At 47.7% G+C, this 18,503-nt stretch overlaps 1 long non-coding RNA gene across 4 annotated transcripts in view; it reads right to left on the bottom strand.

Annotated features, from left to right (window-relative positions):
- Nucleotides 1–18,503, bottom strand: part of LOC149854984 (uncharacterized) — a 50,075-nt gene that overhangs the window by 21,291 nt on the left and 10,281 nt on the right. The window lies entirely within an intron of this gene.

The following is an 18,503-nucleotide window of genomic DNA, read 5'->3' as shown; positions in this document are numbered from 1 at the left end:
AATTTTCAGCAACATTTGTTTTTCAGTACAAAAACGCCCTTTTGCCTAGATGGAAAATGTAGTGAGAAAAATTGCCAATTTTGGTGAAAGTTTTTGGGAGAACTCCCGCCCCCCACCTTTCAATTGACAATTTTCGGGTTTTGGTAATCACAAATGTTGGGTTTTAAAATCTGACTTTAAAACAAAAAAACAAAGGAACCCCCCCACCAACAAACCAGGTATAAGATTTTCAATTAGAACCTGAAAAACTACAGAAGTTTGTTATGAACCAAAGAAACCTTGTGATTGACTATGAAGATGATCAGGCATTGGAACAGGCTACCTAGAGAAGTTGTGGGCAGGGCCTGAACTAAATGACTTTGTGCGTTCCCTCCCAGCCCTACTTTCCCATGATCCCATGACTCATGGCTGAGACAGTGGAGGCTTCACCTTCTTCAACAATGGGCAGATGTTCTTGGGAGGAAGGCTGCTATCAAGAGATGGGATCCATCTGTCAAGAATGGGGAAGAGTATTTTTGGGTGTTGTCTGGCCACCCTAGTAAGGAGGGCTTTAAACTAGGTTTCATAAGGGATGGTGATCAAAACCCTCCAGCAACAGAGAATGCAGTCCAGAGGGGAAAGGACTTAAAAAAGCAGCTGAATTCTGGGAAAGGGCCAGAGAGCTACAGGACTGCAAAACGTGACACAAAGAAATGAAGTGAGGAGGTCAAAATGCAAAATACATCTGATGCATGTATACAAATGAGAGCAGTATGGGGAGTAAACAAGATGAGTTGGAAGCCGCAGCCTGTGAAAAGAGCTACAATCTGACTGGCATCACCGAGACCTGGTGGGACAGGACAGGGTTGGGAGAAAAGGCGGTGGTGTATGTCAAAAACACATACACTCGTTCCCTAGTTCAGGAGGCAGACGACAGCAATGCAGACTGCATTTGGGTGAAGATGAAAGGAGAAAGACATGACACCAGTACAATGGCAGAGGCTTATTATAGGCCACCTAATCAGGAAGTCACTCTTCAAGCAGGTGAAAAATCAATCCAAAAACTATGGGATGGTACCACAGGCAACTGGTAGAGGGTGCATGGGGGTGCACACGCCTCCCTCGATTGGGTCAGTACCCCCCCGGACGGCCGACACTGATATTGTCAGCAGGGCTCTTGCCCCCCCTCGACAGGGCTGCCGCCATCTGGGACTTCCGCGGGTGCCCCCCCGAGATTCAGGAGGCACCAGTCACTCATGGATGGTACTGATGGGAGGCTTCAATTTTCCAGGCAAAAATTTTTCAGCCAAATGTAAAATGTCCAGCCAGTTCTTAACTTGTGCGGAAGACAACTTTCTCTTCCAGAAAGTGGAGGATACAACAAGGGATTGTCTATCTTGAATCTCATCCTGACCAACAGGGAAGAACTGGTGGAGGATGTGGAAGTGATGAGTAACTTGGGAGGAGGTGATCACGATATGCTAGAATTCCAGATCCTGAGTCAGAGAAAGTATGAGGTCAGCAAAATTAGGACACTAGATTTCATAAAGGCAGATTTCATCCAACTCAAGGAGCTAAATAGGCACGGTGTCATGGGAAGATAGATTGAAGGATAAAGGTGTGTCCAGGAGGGCTGGGAGCATTTCAGGCAGAGGTGGGCAATTATTTTGGCTGGAGGGCTGCTTAACAAGTTTGGGTGAGCTGTCAAGGGCATCAAGGGTAGTCCTGCCCCTTTACAGGTGCCCCACACCCTGGTCGCTGTTTTGGGATTGGAATCCCACCCCTAACCCCTGACCTTTGCAACTGTAAGTTCCTCCCCTTGCCCCCCAGAAATACTCCTTTTGGGAGGGGGAGGGGTTGCCATCTTGGAACCTGAAAAAAACTAAATTATATACTAAAAATCAAACATCTACAATGTCATATTTTAATTTTATTTCAAAAAATATTTTTCTCCTGATTTGTGTGTTCATGTAGTGTATAAAGAGCCATGAATGACGCGAGCCTCTGAGGGCTCAGGGGGCACAGCGGTGCTGGTGGGGGTGGGAGTGCAGCAGCAATGGCAGTGGCAATGCGGCAGTGGTGAGCAGTGAGCTCCAGCAGTGTTGGCAGCAGCCAATGGCAATCACTGACTGCACTTAGACACTACTGGCAGTGTTGGCAGCAAGCGGGGAGGTGGTGAGCAGCAACTGCCTACAGCGCCTTTTCATAGGGGGTGCACTGCCATGCTCAGGGGATGCATGTGCACCCGTGTGCACCCTCTATACATCGCCAATGTATAGAGGTGATTGCATAATAGCTCAAAATGAAGTCTTACTCTTGTATATTGTGGGGGAGGTGTAGAAGGGTGTGTGGCAGGGGTATGGGTGAGTGGGTATTGGGTTTGTGGGGGGCTGTGGGTATCTGGGTATGTGTGGTATGGGGGAGGATGGGGGTATGTGTGGGGTTTTGTGGGTGTGGGTGGGTAGGAATGGGGATTGTGGGGGCTGTGGGTGTGTGTGTATATGGGGTGTGGGGGAGGATGTGGCAGTGTGTGTGTAAGTGGGGTGTGGAGGAGTAGGTGGGGTGTGTGGATGTGGGGGTGTGGGGGTATGGGGTTTCTGGGGTGCTGTGGATGTGTGGGGGGTTGTGGGGTGTGTGGAGTGGGAGGGTAGCTGGGTATGTCTGTGTTGATGGGTGTAGGTGCGTGTGTATGCTGAGGTGTGTGTGGGCCCCCCATACAAGCACCCCTTCCATTGAGTAGAGCCCCTGCCACCATCAGCAGCAGCAGGCGGAGCCCCCCAGCTGGCTCCAGCACACAGGGCTCACATGCCCGTGTCCTGTGCAGTGAAGCCAGCATCGCAGGTCACGGGGCTCAGCCAAGGCAGCAGGGAGAGTGGTGGAGCCATTTGCAATCAGCTGGAAGAGGAACAGCTGATCACAAGCAGCCAGAATGGATTTATGAAAAACAAATCATGTTAAACAAACCTGATATCCTTTTTTGACAAAATAACTGCTTGGATGGATGAAGAGAATGCTGTGGATATAAAGAATTTGGACTTCAGCAAGGCTTTTGACAAGCCCCACATGACCTTCCCATGAACAAATTGGAGAAACTGGCCCAATGGCTGTAAACAAAGGGTAATTATTAATGGGTCCTTGTCAGAATGGCAGGAGGTTTTGAGTGGAGTCCCACAGGGGTCTGTCCTGGGCCCGGTGCTGTTCAACGCGCTTATTAATGGGCTGCACGCTGGCATAAAGAGCTTCTTGAGCAAGTTTACAGATGACATTTAACTGAGAAGGACTGTGAACACATTGGAGGATGCGAGCACAATTCAGAAGGATATCGACAGATTGGAAAATTGGGCTACAGCTAACAGGATGCCGTTCGACGAGGACAACTGCAAGCTGCTGCATCCTGGGAGGAATAATCAAAAGCACAGATACAAAATGGGGGATGCCTGGCTGGATGGGAGCTCTATGGAAAAAGATTTGGGAGTCTATGAGCCTGCAGTGTAATGCAGCCACACAAAAGGCAAACGTGGATTTGGGCTGCATCAATAGAGTCATAGAAAGACATGGAAAGTGATAGTGCCTCTCTACTTGGCCCTGGTTAGGCCTCATCTGAAGTACAGTGTGCAGCTCTGAGCTCCACATTTTTAAAAGGATGTAGAGAAGTTAGAGAGGGTCCAGAGGAGGCAACAAAGATGATTAAGGACTTGGAAGGCAAGTCATAGGAGGAGAGGCTGAAGGAGCTAGGTATGTTCTGTTTGCAGAAAAAGCGCTTAAGAGGGTACTCAAATACTTGAAGGGTTGCCATAAGGAAGAGGGAAAGCAACTTTTCTCTCCTGCTGCAGAGAGGAGGATGCAGACCAGTGGCTTGAAGTTGCAGCAAAGTAAATTTAGATTGGCTAGCTGGATATGCTTCTTCCTTGTGAGAACAGGCAGTGGAGCAGACTGCCTAGGGACGTTGTGGACGGACTCTCCATCACTGGAGGTGTTCCAGAGGAGAGTGGACAGCCACTGTTGGGGGGTGACTACTAGGCGTAGCTATGCCTATTTTCGATCATGGGTATTTCCCATGCTCCCGGGCTTTGCTTTTTGCTCCCTGCCCTTTTTTTCTTCTATATGTGTCAGGGTGCTTTTAAGCCGCCTCAGATACACTGGGTGTTGGCTACGGCTACGCCGCGGACTTCAACTGGGGTGTACCAATTCTCCTGCTAGGAGCAAAGCCAGAGGTTCCTGGCTAGAGAGTCTTGCCTCTCTGCTTAGGGTCAGACTGATCACCATATTTGGGGCCAGGAATGAATTTTACCCCATGGTAGATTGGTATGGACAGTGGGGGTTTTGTCTTCCTCTGTAGTGGGGGTCCCTCTACCTGGGACCTCTTGAGTGTATATTGAAAACATTTTATAGAAGTAGGACATTGGCTGCTGTGCTTTCCCTGGTTTATCTGTGGGCAAGTTAGGATGGTAGGTCTATGTTGTGTCAGGGTTGAGGGTAGTCTTATGTAGAGTTTAGACTATGATTGGATGCCAACCTCTGGCACGGGGTTGGACTAGATGACCTGTGGAGGTCCCTTGCAGCCTGACTTCTCTATGACTCTACAATCTTTGTTAAAAACACGTGATTCGAAAATACAATACATTTCCCAATTAGCTTTCACCAGAATCACTGGGTGCTTTGTAGACTATTACACAGCATATAATGAGTCAAAAGGAGGGATCACAAAGTAAAGCTACGCCAGAGCATCTCAATGCGCTGTTCAACAGGAACGCTCCCACCATTAGCATAACTAAGCCAACGAGGGGATGACCAGGCCACCAGCCCTGAGCACCGATGTGGTGGGGGGCACAAAATTAGCAGCCGCTGTTCTGCTGGAGAGGTCACCAAGGCTGGCAGCTACTGCCTCCCTGGGCACAGACCTGCCCAGTTGCACCTCTGACTCCAGTTGTGCAGGAGCGGGGCAATACTTGCACTGCTCAGTGAATAGATCCCCCTAACTAAGGGGAAGAAGCAGCAGAATATTCGCAGGAAGCAGGGACTATACTTCTACCATGGCAAAACATAAACCTCTGGGTTGGCTCGATCAGGGGATCTGGCAAAGTGAACTTCAGCCCGTGAAAACTTGTGCTATATACATCTATCAACTTTGGTTAGACCATGAGGTGCAAATCTACTCTGCCTTCTGTTTGATGGATCAGTCGCAAGGTTTCTGGCCACTGGTTTTAATTGCTGTTGTCTCCCATCCCACCTTCATTGCTGTTGGAGGAGGAGAGTGGGGATTGTCAGCTGGCCTCCGTAGCCACACCAGCAGGTCAGGTTTGAGGTCTGTGCTGTTGGTAGCAGGGCAAGGGGTGAAAGCAGAAAATGACTTAGCAAGTGGAGTGACTGGGAATGACTGGAGTAGAGTAACTCTACCTCACTGCTCCAGCCAAAACAGCAGACCAAGTAAAGACATGCTTGAATCTGTGCTAGATAAAGTCTGTTCTGATTCCTTCTCTTCTGGAGCAAGGGGAACTTACCCTGCTACACAGACAGTGCCAGCCACAGGCAGCCTCTTCTGTAGGGCTTGTGATCAAGCCCCAACTGAGTCCCATGTGCGCCAGGTCTGCTGACCTGTGACACAGGATACATGGTATGATGTTGTGAGCAGTACAGCAGCAACCTGGAGGAGCCAAAAACTTTTGCATTTTTAATGTTAGAAAAATTTGCAAATGGAAGCTGTGTCCCCAGGAGAACGCGATTAAAGGCATGCGTTCCATCCAGCAAGATAATGTGGATCAGACTGGTGTATCTACACCCAGCCGCCTGCCACTCAGAGCAGCTCAGGTAATGAGTGTGTTTGCTGTGGAGCTGCCTTTCCCTCGAGCTGCTGTTAAACTCATTTTTATGTAGCATTTTTGATTATTTCCTATGCACTTGATACACTACCAAAATAGAGCCAGTCCTCCCCTGTTTTAGCCTCTGCTAAAACCCTCAGACCACATCTTCTCCTATAACAAAAATATGTGGAATTGGCTAAAAAAGAAACATTCCTGTTCTCACAACACTTAAAAAAAATCTCTACTCCTTCCCTACAGAAAAAATAGCACTTAAAAACTTTCTAAAACTGGACCTGTCTAGAAGGCTTTTAAACGAGATCTACAGTGCTCTTTAACCATTGCTTTGCTGTGCCTCACTTTAAGCGACTGGATCATCCAAAAATAACTGCCAAAACATGGAAGCTATAGGAAAGGCTGATAACACCAGCACTTGTGACACAATTTATTTGGATCTTGTAGAAAGCCTTGCCTGCAGCTGGAAGTCTGATTTTTCAGAATTGAGGGCAGGACATGGGAACGATAAAAATATAGGGTTTAAAATAGAAAACTAAGCAGGAGAGAAAAGTTAACTGTGCAGCCTGCTGGGGAGATGGTAGGAGGCAGGGGTCATATGAAAACCCTTATCTTTGTTCTGAATGAATGATGGAGAGTGAGATCAAGTAAACTTGCTGAACTTTCAATGTGATGGATACTAAATCAAGTGAAGGCAAGTGCAAATGATGTCTTTACCTACACAGGTGTGTGCATACACACATGAAACAGGTATACATATATGTATAGGTATACATTTATGCAGATTTCCATGCAACTCTCATTGCAAGAATGCATCACTATATGCATGTGCATATATATAGATAGATAGATAGATAGATATAAACCTATCTACCTATATCTATAGATATACACACCTGTACACACACACAAAAGAAGGAAAGGGGATTACAAAAGGTTATATTGGCTCCAAGACCAGAAAAAGAAGACTTGTGAGCCAGTCTGCCCTGTTCTCTGTTTGGTAGTCTGGACTTGGAGACTGACAAAGACAATATGAGCAGGAGAAGAAGTGGAGAAGTGGTCCCAGGATAACAGTGAATGCCTGGGACCCACAGGTTTTATAATATAATAGAGAGCAGAACAGGGACCCCCTTTCTGTTGAGTTCTCGGAGAGGCAGCAAATACTGTATCTCTTTCCTCACGATAGGAGACACAAAGGAAGTGAGCTGCTTGTTCACGGATCTCTCTTGGGCTGGGAGGATGAAGCTGAATTATTTGGGTCTGTTTCCAGGCCCTGAAGGTGTTTTTGGGAACCCACACCCTTGTAGAGCTGCCTCGGAGAGGAGGACATTTTGCCTTGCAGAAATTTTCTTCAAGTTTCATTTAACTTTGTGCAAGTGTGGGCAGCGCTGAGTGGATGTAACCTCGAGGGCAGCTTGGAGTCACAGCCCGGTACATGCATATAAACCCAGCACAATTCCTAAGAGCAGAACTCCCAATCTGAAGCTCTCACATGATAGATGGCATGAACACACTCTCAGGCAATAAAAGGAACTGCGGGTATGTAACGGCTGTTATCGAGCTAAGGGAACCTGTTTGGGCATCAAGAGCAACGCAAAGGGAAGGAAATGGACCTGTAACAGGAATTTGTGCATGCTCCCAAAGGTAATAGGTTATCTGATCTGGCCTTCCTAGCTCAAGGAGCAGACATGGCCCTTAGGAGGGTAAGAGAGCACCGGGGTGGCTTTCTAGCAAGTCCTTCAAGTCTTCCATCAAAAAGACAACTCCTCAGCAGAAGAGATCACTATGAGGCACAGCGCTTTAAGGAATGGGAAAGACTGGGGAAAATGTGATGGGAAGAGTTAATGGATATGACTTGATTCTTCAAGGAAGAGCAATGGCAGCTAAGGAACTGAATGAGGAAATCACTGACAAGCCCTTGTGTTCAGCTGTACCTATGTGCTGCAGGGACCCTCCATGATGAGAGATGTTACATCCTGTACGGCTGACACAAAGAAACTTAATAAGCCAAGCCTCAGGGTGAAGTCCAAGTTTCCAGTTTTGCATTGACTATGACAGATGTTTTAGTCACCCGTTTAATGGAGACCTTTCACTCATGTCTGGATCTTCCTTCTCAAGTCACAGCTAATTTACTGAGCTCAGAAAGACAAACCTTCTATGGGAGTGAGGATTTACCTCTGTAAGTTGTAACTTTGGATCCACTGCTGCCTCTGATCCTGAACACAGGGGCAAATTCTCACCACGCGCTTGTTTTATGGTAGGGTAACTCCACCGACTTCAGTGGAATTTAGGCCGCTGCAAACCTATCAAAGTCAATGGAAAGGCTCTACATAGATGTCAGTAGGGCTTTAAGCAGGCCCTTACACTGGTTTCAGTGGGATCAAAGTTAGTTCCTTGGGGCGCATCCCCACGAGTGGGAATGTGCATATCCCTGGGGACAAATAGCAGTGGTCCATATTTGTGCCGCTGCTAGTTGTCCGTGGAGAACACCCCTGCATACACACTCTGGTGCATGGCAAGTTGCCCTGGGTGGGGTCTGGGCACCTGGGTTGGCCCCAGCAGTTTTACCTGGGATCCTGGGGGCCTCCTGGGGCTACAGTGGCAGCGATCCAGGCATGCAGAGGCTGGCTGACAGCTGGAGCCTGCCTTTGGCTGACTGGGCTCTGGTTTCAGGCAGCACACGCTGCAGCCATGTGCACTGCTCAGCCTTTTCCTGGTGCGTTTATTTTTTGACACTGGGAGATCCCAGTGTTAAAAAAAAAAAACCACACCAGAAAAAAGCGGGGCACCACGTGTGTGCACTCATGGGGACGTATCCTTGGAGGACGTAGATGTACAGCCGGAATGAGAATTAGCTGCTGGCCTGCTTCAAAAAATGGCTGAGAAGGTTAACTTGGAAAAAAGTGAAATGCAGAAGCTGGCCAGCCTGACAGCACTGGAAAATTGAATTTCCCCTACCACAGAGCATGCACAGAATAGACAGTGGCACTGTGAATGTCTGTCTCCACATCGCCTCTGCCCATGAGCTCTACCCTGGTACTGCTCTTCGGTGGTCTTTGGGGAGACCACCACTAGGGCTGAGCAGGGAATTTGTGACCTTTAGTCTTTGGCCCCTCAGCCCAAAACAGGTGTTATTTTATAGGGGTGGTTTTTCTGCCATTAACACATGTACACTAGAAATTGGATCGAGACCACAGAGTTCGCTGCAGAGCAGAGCTGCTTTTTGAAGCAGTGACGTAGAGGGACAAGACTCTCTATCTTATTACCAGTCTCTCGAGCCATCTGGTCCCTCATCTCAACCATTTTACTTTATCTTTTCTCTGCCGAAAGTGATGAGGCCCTGTTGTGAAGTAATGGCTTTACAAATGAAATTTGCAGCCACTTCTGAGTTATGAAATCACAATATATAAAAAAAAACCCCAACAAGAAGTGATATGGGGAGCCTGTCCTAGCAAGAGAGTGAGGGGATGACTCAGGGACTTAGAACGAGATGGAAAGCAGAAGTGAAATAGCAAACTCCCCACTGCAGGGCGAGACCCAGATCTGGGGGAATACAGTGAGCAACTGGGGAATATGTGGTTATGAGTTCAGAGACAGGCTAGAGAGAGTTCACACACACGTTTGGAAACCTGGAGGGTAACTGTTAGGTAAATGTAAACTGTGAGGGTAAATGTGATTGTGAGATAGTGAGAGTGACATTCAGGGGGTGTGATAATACAGGTCCCAGCTGAGCCAGGTACTTAAACATATGCCTCATTTTAGGAACAGGACTAGTCTCACCCCACTGAAGTCAATAGACCTATTCATATGCCTGACATCAGGCATGTGATTAACATCCTTTCTGAAGCGGAGCTACGCTGGGGACTGACTTTGAGCTGAACATTTTGTTGCCCTCTCCTTCAGGGAATCAGGAGACCACAGGAGGACATGACACCATAAGAGTCAAGAGGCAAGTGATCAAAGCCACGAGTAAGGGATTTGGCTGCCAGCCTATAACAGCAGATTTAGTTTTGCCCCTCTTCCCACAGTGTCACAGTAGCACTTCTGAACAGCATCCGTCGTCAGCAGTCTCTCGGCGTCAAGGATGACGTCCATCAGGCTTGGTGGGTCCTCAGGTGACTGAGGAGCCCAATTCTGGAAACACACGTTCTTCAGCAATGGAGGCATGTCGTTGCGTGGGGGAGTGGGATTTGCAGCCCTGGGTTGGTCTCCTTCTCCTTCCTCCACTGTTGCCGTTCTACCTCAGCAACGAGCCGTTGGGCCTCGAAGTGGTGCGGCCTTGGTGGACAAGGTGGCACCACACTGAACGGTCAGTAGTTTGTTCCTGCCTGCCGTTGGTGTCATTGTCTCCATGTTTGAGGGTGACACTGAGTGTGTCTTTGTACCGTTTCCCTTGGCCGCCCTTTGACCGTTGGCCAACGGAGAGATGTGAAAAGAGGATCTGGCAAGGGAGGTGGTTCTTGGACAGCCGGATGCAGTGGTCTGTCTATTGGAGTTGATTTCTCAAGAGCAAGGCTTCAATGCTGGGGGATGCAGCCTCATGGAGGATGCTTGCGCTGGTCCAGCAGTCCTCCCATTTGATCCCCAGGATTCGACACAAATACCACGGGTGAAAGCTCTTGAGCTGAACAGCATTCATTAGGAAGCTGAATGGTCAAGTTGGTTGTCAAAAGATTGGCATGACCAGAGCTGATGGTTGACTGGCATCTCTGAGAAAAGAGAAGCAGGTAAGATTGGTTTCCAATGAGCAGATCTCATTTCACTCTAGGAATCCAGAACAGACATGCAGCTACTGGTTTCCGCCAAGTGCTGTTGGGTATACTGGAGTTGTTTGAGTTGGCAGGCTTCAACTCAAATGGCACTCACAGGAATGAACTGAGGCCGGAAAGAGGTGGAGAAAACGGCAGAGAAGACAAATAGGTTTATCAAAATTTGGGAGTGGTGAGCAAGGAAGACAAATGATGACGGACAAATTTAAAAATGCTTTGAGAGAAGGTAACAAAAAGGAAGAAACAGAATGGGAAATGAGTGGAAGAGAAGAATGGGAGCTATAAACTGAACCGATGTGCAGCTAGTCAGCTGCAATTGGTACACGTGGTAGCTGGTCTGTTGCTCACAGTATTTAGCTTCACAAACTACACTCACCGTTATGTACCATATGACCATTAATGCAGGAGATGCAGGGAGAGACGGCCTACCTTGTGTTAATATAAGGCCCAATGTAAAAACCATCTGCAGTTTGGCATGATGTCCCAGGAAAGGTGCATATGGCTCACATGACTGCAGTATTTAGTAGGGTGTCTATTGCTCCATCAACTCACCACATGTCGTTCCTGTTTACCTTAATGAGAGTTACATGCATGAAGGGTACAAATGAAGTTAACGGGCTTAGAAGTAGACCTCTAAATATTCTCTGCTCTCTCCCTGTTCTAGGCAAAATATTGAGAGGGATTCTGACACTGTAGGACAGATAACCAAGGGCTCCTTGCTTGTGCTGGGGTAAACTTGGGCTAATGGCAGTGAGGTCATGGGAAAGAAGAATAAGCCCAGGAGATTTTGCTATTGGGCATCTTTTGGAGCACATAACAGGATGCTATGCAGAGGTGCTGGACTGAATGCGCCTGAACTTGTCTGATTTTTGGAAGTTAAGCAACACTGGGCCTGGCTAGAACGTGGACAGGAGACCGTTTTGGAATCCCACAGGCGCTGCCGATACAAGCCAAAGTGTCATGGCAGAATACCTGACCATAGAAACCAAGGGAGCAATAGGACTGCATTCAACTCCCTTTCTGACTGATGGAGGGGAAAAGAAGGTTAATACTATGCTGTCATTTTCCCGTTGCAGATATCATACCAATAAAACTGGTGTGCATCACAATTAATGGCTCGTCACCTCAAAGCGCTGAGACATTTCATATACAAGCAGGACAACATAGGTGTCTACAGATTAAAAACTAGGTTAGAGCACCTTGCAATCCAGCCATAGGAAGGGATCACATGTGTGCTGCTGCCCTAGAAACAGAGTGTGATTTAAGGGTTTTCCCCCTGGGCAAGGCCACCCGTGCCGCTATGGCGTCACTGTTACTGCACCGTCATTTAGTACGTTTCCTTTTGCAAGTTCCAAAAGACAGCGCAGTAACAACCCGTACTGTGCCATGTACGGTTATTTTTAGGCAGCATGTCTCCGTAGTGATGCGCTATAACAGGGGAGTGTGACATAGTTGCTACGGGGGAGTTGCTATGGCGACGTAGCTGCAGCATCACAGTTTTTGCCTGCGGATGCTACTTTGCTATAGCATGTTGCTACAGCAACGCAGCGTCACGTGTAGATGCGCCCCCTGCTTCTTGCATGCTCCATTGGGAAAGTAAGTAGTGACACTTTCTTCCCAGGTGTGTCATACTTCCTGCTCTGCGCAGCCTCAGCTCTGCTGGCCAGCCCTACAGCTCTGTGCACCTCACCGACTGACATTGCACATGGTCTGAGAACTGGCAAACTCCTCGTGCTTCTTCCTTCTATTGCACCGCGGGCAACTAATGCAGGAAACGAAGGGGCTTTATGTCCCTTAACTCCCCTGTATGGACACACAGCCAGAATAAGGATGTGGTCCTAGGTCAGAGGTGGGCAAAATATGGCCTGTGGGTGGGTGCCTGCCAAATGAACAGATCCAGCCTGTGGGCAGGCAGAGGCTCTGGTAGCCATGTGGTGCTGGGCAGCCGGGGCTGCGTCCAGCATGCCAGGCACTCTCTCTCTGGACTGGGGCTGCCACCAGCATGGAAGCGTAAACCTGTTGCATCCATAGCTATCCAAATGTGGCTGCGTCAGGGCTTCAGGAGTGCAGGGTGGAGGGGCAGGGTGAGCTACAGCTGCAGGCAGGCTCAGGCTTCTGTGTTGGTCATAGCCCGCAGCTATGACCATGTTTTGGGCAGCTGCAGACATGGCTGGTAGGTGCTAAGTCCAGACAGGGTACGCTAAAGATACAGGAGGGTGGACTCTGGGTGGGCAGAAGGTGGGGTGCGGTAAAAGTTGAGGGTTCAGGCTTTTACGCTCATCACAGCCCCAGGAGAGGATGGGGTGGGGTGGGGGAAGAGACAGGTGCCGCCCTTGACAGGCCACCCAAACTCATTAGGTGGCTCAACAGCCCAAATAATTGCCCACCACTGTCCTAGGTGGTTGGCAGAAATACAGAGCAGGGTTTTTTTTTCCCTTTAACCCTTGTCTCTTTGCTTTCTTCTTGATACCTTAACTTTTCTCTTTGAAGATCACTTTCTCTTTTAGCTCAAGATGACTAGCATCTTAGCTTTCATCACATCTTTGCTCTTAGACTTCTTCCCCTCTACCTTGCAGAGTTATCACTTTACTTGCCTCCTTCAGTGCCATGCAAGAACTCAAGTTGCATGAACAGCAGCATTATTTATCATTCTCTCCCTTTCCAGAATGACTTGCTATTTCTGAAAAGCACTCAGCTGCATGAAAGAGCATACTACAGTTAAATACAGACAATGCTTAAAGGGCCATATCCTCTAGCATTGGTTTTTACACAGCACTGTGCATTGATTTCCAATAGGAAGGCAGTTCAAGTAGCTAATACTGAAGGCAGGATCCTCTAGCTAAATATCAGCCATTTAAAGGCAAACGAATGCAGCGTTGTACAGAACCCACAGGATCCTGCTGTGGCTTATCTTTTGCACAAAATACAGAATCCATTTTTGGGGAAAGTCAGAGTAAGAGCATCTCTCTCCCTTTTTATAGCTCACATTTCAACCATGCTCCTGCTTACTTAATTGACAGGTACCTTCCACCCCCTGAGCAGGGGAGCAAGGAGAGAAACAGCACTCAGCAAGAATATTCAGTTCTCTGCAAAATGGAAGTGTGGGTAGTCTAGAGAGTGCAAAGGCCCAGGGGCAAATCCGAGGTGGGGGAGGGAAGCGGGGCTTGCAGTGGTGCAATTGCACCCTCCTCCCCTTTGATTCATGCTTCACCCAAACTTTAAAACCAACTCCCTGGGAGGAGGAGCAGCATTTCTATTCAGGCAGCACTGAGAGTCATTTGACCGCACTGCTTATTATCCCCGATTCCTGCTAATCTCTCTCCACTTCACAGGTGCTAAGGGCCCTCTTTCCTTTTGTAATGGTCTTGATGTTCCACTATTTAAACTCTCCTTTCTTCTGCAACATTATTGTCTGTTAGCCATTCCTGGTAACCTCTCTCTTGTGTTTCACAGACCTGCAGACTTCTCAGCTCTAAATAAAGTCTTAATTCAGGTGTAGTAACATTAACTCAGGTGTAAAAATGACTGACAGTGAAATGTTGGAGGCCTTGTCAAGATGCTCAAGAAGCCGAATTTTGTTTTACGGCTCTGAATAAGAAACATACATTTAACTATGATAACTATAGGACTAATGACACAATATGTTTTGACTCCTTTAGCCTTGCTTGTGTTTTTTTTTAAAACTCAAAATATAATCTAGCCAGTCAGGAAGGCTAACCGCACTTTTTCATGTATCCACAGATGCATCTCAAGCAGGTCCAAGGAGGTGATCCTCCCCCTCTATGCGGCACCGGTCAGGCCGCAGCTGGAGTACTGTGTCCAGTTCTGGGCGCCCCACTTCAGGAGGGATGTGGACAACACGGAGAGGGTCCAGAGGAGGCCACTTGCATGATCCAGGGGCAGCAGGGCAGGCCCTACGAGGAGAGGCTACAGGACCTGAACCTGTTCAGCCTCCACAAGAGAAGGCTGAGAGGGGATCTGGTGGCCCCCTATAAACTTGCCAAGGCGGACCAGCAGGCAATGGGAGAGACCCTGTTCCCCCGAGCACTGCCGGGGGGTAACAAGGAACAACGGCCATAAGTCGACTGAGGGTAGATTCAGGCTGGACTTCAAGAGGCACTACTTCACTGTCAGGGCGGCTAGGAGCTAGAACCAACTTCCAAGGGAAGTGGTGCTCGCCCCTACCCTGGGGGTCTTCAAAAGGAGGCTTGACACCCACCCCACCACCTGGGGTCATTTGACCCCAGCATCCTTTCCTGCCCATGGCAGGGAGTCGGACTAGATGATTTGATTAGGTCCCTTCCAACCCAACCAACTATGCAACTATGAAGAGACAGAGGGTGCATCTACACATGCATTAATGTGCTTCCGCTACTGCACATTACGCTTAGTACCGCTAATATGAGGTACACATAAATTTGTATTAGGCTGCCCTAATGCACAGTAGCAAAAGTGCACTCTGTTTTAATGACGCTCATGCACAGTAACCTATTTATACTGTGCATTTGCATATTAGCACTGTTTTGATGTGATCCTTTAACGTGCAGTAGAATAGGCTACTGCACATTAAAGCGCACATGTAGACATGCCCAGAATGTCTCCAAAGCAGACCAGATGATGGTTACAGAGAAGGTTAATTTCTGGAGGAGCTGGGAGCTATATGCAGATGTACAGCTGAATGTAAAAAAAAAAAAAGGGTGTGGGGAAGAAAGGGGTTCAATGAGACCACGCTGCTAGTTAAAGATAAATGCATTTTGTGCAGGAAGGGTTTGGATTGGAGCCTTTGGGCTAGATTCTCAGCCACAGCAAACTAGCTCGGCTCCATCGAATTCTGTGAAACCCCACTGATTTACACCAACTGCCTATCAGTTTGTGCATTAATAAGAGATCACAAAAGTCCTCCCAGAATGGTAGCGTGAAGCCCACCCTCCCAGTGTTGGCCAGGCACTGGTGTTTATAACTGTGTCCTGCTAACCACTGTGTCCCTCCATCTCAGTGCGGTTTAACTTGGTGTCGGTGGAACAAAGGGGCAGAAATCCAATCCGGTAATTTTGCAGTCGTGGTAAGTGTCTACAACTCGGGACAGGTCAGCCACTTCCACTAAGAGAGCTGGTTGCCCTAATGTGGAAGGGTCTGGTCCTGCAGACCATCCTGGCCATCATCTTGCAATAGGATTACCCAAATGTGGATTATTTGTACAGAACGGGATTTCAACTGACCACCCATTTTCTCCAAGGCACAAACATTCCCTGAAGCATGACATGGATGTTTAGGTACTACTGTCCAGATACTTCTCATCACCATGGAAAAAAAACAAAGAGTCTTTCCAGGGTATAAATTGTGGTTAGCAAAATATAGCTACATTGTCCATCTTAAGCCGAGTTGGTGCTGTCACACGTCTCGTGCGGCGAAATGCACTGCCTATTAATGACAAAGCACCATCCACTTTTAACAGATCTCTTTGATAGGCCTAAATTATCGCGACTTGCTGCCATTCCATTGTTCCACGGAGGAGGAGAGAAGGGAGCAGCTTAATATACCACTAAATAGCGTTCTCTCCTGGTATGCAAGTGCCTTGGTTTAATGCCTAAACATGGTATCCAGGTTGGCAGCGCTGCCAGTTCATACGCTCTGTCCTGAAGGTGAACTTTGTGTCACCCTGTCGTGCCTCCTCCCAGCCAGTTTAGAAATAGTGAAGGTCAAACACCCCTCATTTCAGGCTGTCTTGCTGAAGCCAGTGTCTAAGGGGCAGCTTAGAGGGAAAATGAAGGAAAACATTGGTAAGAATGCCTTAAATCTTTCTGCAGGGTGGAAATGTTGATCTATTATTAATTCCCTTTCTATGAACTCCGCCCCCGAGATTCTGTGCAAGGAGGGTGTGATTTTGTATATATTGAAGTCTACGCCAAAACACCCCCTGATTTTAATGGGAACAGGACCGGGCTCTCAACACTCATCCCAGTCCATTGGAAAAGACAGCAATCTGTCTCCATAAAGGCTCTGCCTTAAAGAGCAAGCAGGAACAGGTTTTCCAGGTCTGCTGCTCTATTTGCTCATTGCACAGGTTACTGGGGAGGGCAAGGGACTGCTTTCTGATCACTTTACCTACCCAAAGCGTTTTAATTGATTTGTGTCTATGATTGTTCTAGGTACCAGTTTCCTAGGAACGTACCTGGGGAGCTGTGCAAAAAATTATAAAGAGAACAGAGCTTACTTAGCTCAGACTGAATGAGCCAAAAAAAGAAAGAAAAAAACCAAAAAAGAATCCAAAAGGAAGGGCTGAGAGCAGAAGAATGGCTATTTCCAGACGTAATAATTGATTTTTTTGTCCGCATGTGAGTTCACAAATAGGGTGTGCTTGTACCTTTCTCTATCTGACTGCAGATACCAGTCGGGTAGTTAACAGGGCAAAATGATAAGCTGATCCCCACCTGCAGTTCATTTCTGCAGGCCAAAATCTACAGGTGCTGATTTGGAAGATACAAGCTACGAACCCATAGGTAGAGACATGAACAAATACAGGCCAAAGAAGTGAGTGTTAAAGGGAAGACGTCTGACCTTGAAGAAGCGGATGAGTGTCTTTTAAAATGTACCCTTTGCTTAGAGTCACTCGCCGGTGTGACTTCCTAGATTTAATTTTTCAGATTCTCTCACCCTGTCATTAATATTGGTGACTGAAAGGCATGAGAGGCCAGTCCCTGAAAGCGCTTTGCGCAGTTGATTCCTGGAACTACCATGCTTTCTGCTGCACGGGCATTTGCACCTGCTATGTACCAGCCGCCTTTGGTAGGATCAAGGGCCCAGGAAAGCAAACAGGCGAGTCACAAAAAGGAAGCACCTGGGAATTCTGCTTGGAGTCACTGTCACGTGGTTAGGGAAGAAGCAAATCCCCAACCGAAATCAACCGCCCGGCAAAGTTCTGCAGGATCCCGTTTCACGCAAACTGCATTACAAACCCGGAGACGTGCACTGGACACTTAGCAGTCATTTGTTAATGCCTGCCGGGGACTCAGAAATGCCAGCATCCAAATCAGATTATGAGAACAGTGGCTGCCAATTGGAGGGACCATGTCAAACTGGCCTGGTCCCCTCCCCTGACTCCAGGGCTTCGTTTTTCTCTTCTCTTGCTAACTTTTTCTGACCCCAGCGATGCTTTCCTTCCCACTCCTCCTACCCACTGCAGCTTTTCCTGCTGCCCCCCCCAGTCCCCTGAGACTACCTCCTTTCCAGACACCTTCCCAGCTGCTTGCCCTCCCTCACTATGTTAGGGCCCACTCTTTTGAAACTTGAGTTGGTCCCATTATACTGCCTGATCTAACCTTGTTTATGCCAGCTGAGCTGGAGCGGATCTAAAAGGATGCTTGCAAATGGTGCTGGACTGGAAAGGTGCTAATTTGGGCCACTGTAGGCCTAGGACTTCACCTACAGCTCCTTTGGCAAATGATGCTGTTATCTAAGGATGATTTCACTTTATTATTTGTACTGAGCCCAGGCATGAACCAGGACTTTATGGAGCAAGGTGTTATACACACTCTCAAGACGATCTTCATTCCCAAGTAGCATCCATAACGCTCATGTTTGCTTAAGGACATACAGCAGCTTTTTAATTGCCCAGGCACAAATGTGTTCTCCTTAATTCACCAGTGTCTTGTCTTTCTCCCTAAACTTTCCAACTAAAAGATTAAACTTCCAATATTTAAACTTCTTCGCCTTCCTTCCTTTGTATAAGCGAATACAGGTATTGCATAAATAGCCAGTGTTTCATACGCTTGTATACGGCACGGGAGATACCAGGCAGACGCGCAATCCCGTTTATTGCGCTTGCATGGCATTCGTCATATGAAAGCATCCCGGTGTGTTGGTAGAAGTTTTTTTCTCTGTGAAACAAAAGGATCTTATAGGGAAAGCTTTCCAAATACAACATTTGTTTTGCAAGCAGGGA

Source organism: Crocodylus siamensis, chromosome 12, assembly GCF_052110815.1.
Source record: "Crocodylus siamensis isolate JL-2025a chromosome 12, ASM5211081v1, whole genome shotgun sequence".
Lineage (NCBI taxonomy): Eukaryota > Metazoa > Chordata > Crocodylia > Crocodylidae > Crocodylus > Crocodylus siamensis.
Note: the sequence above shows the minus strand (reverse complement) of the source record. Positions and strands in the feature narration are given on the sequence as shown.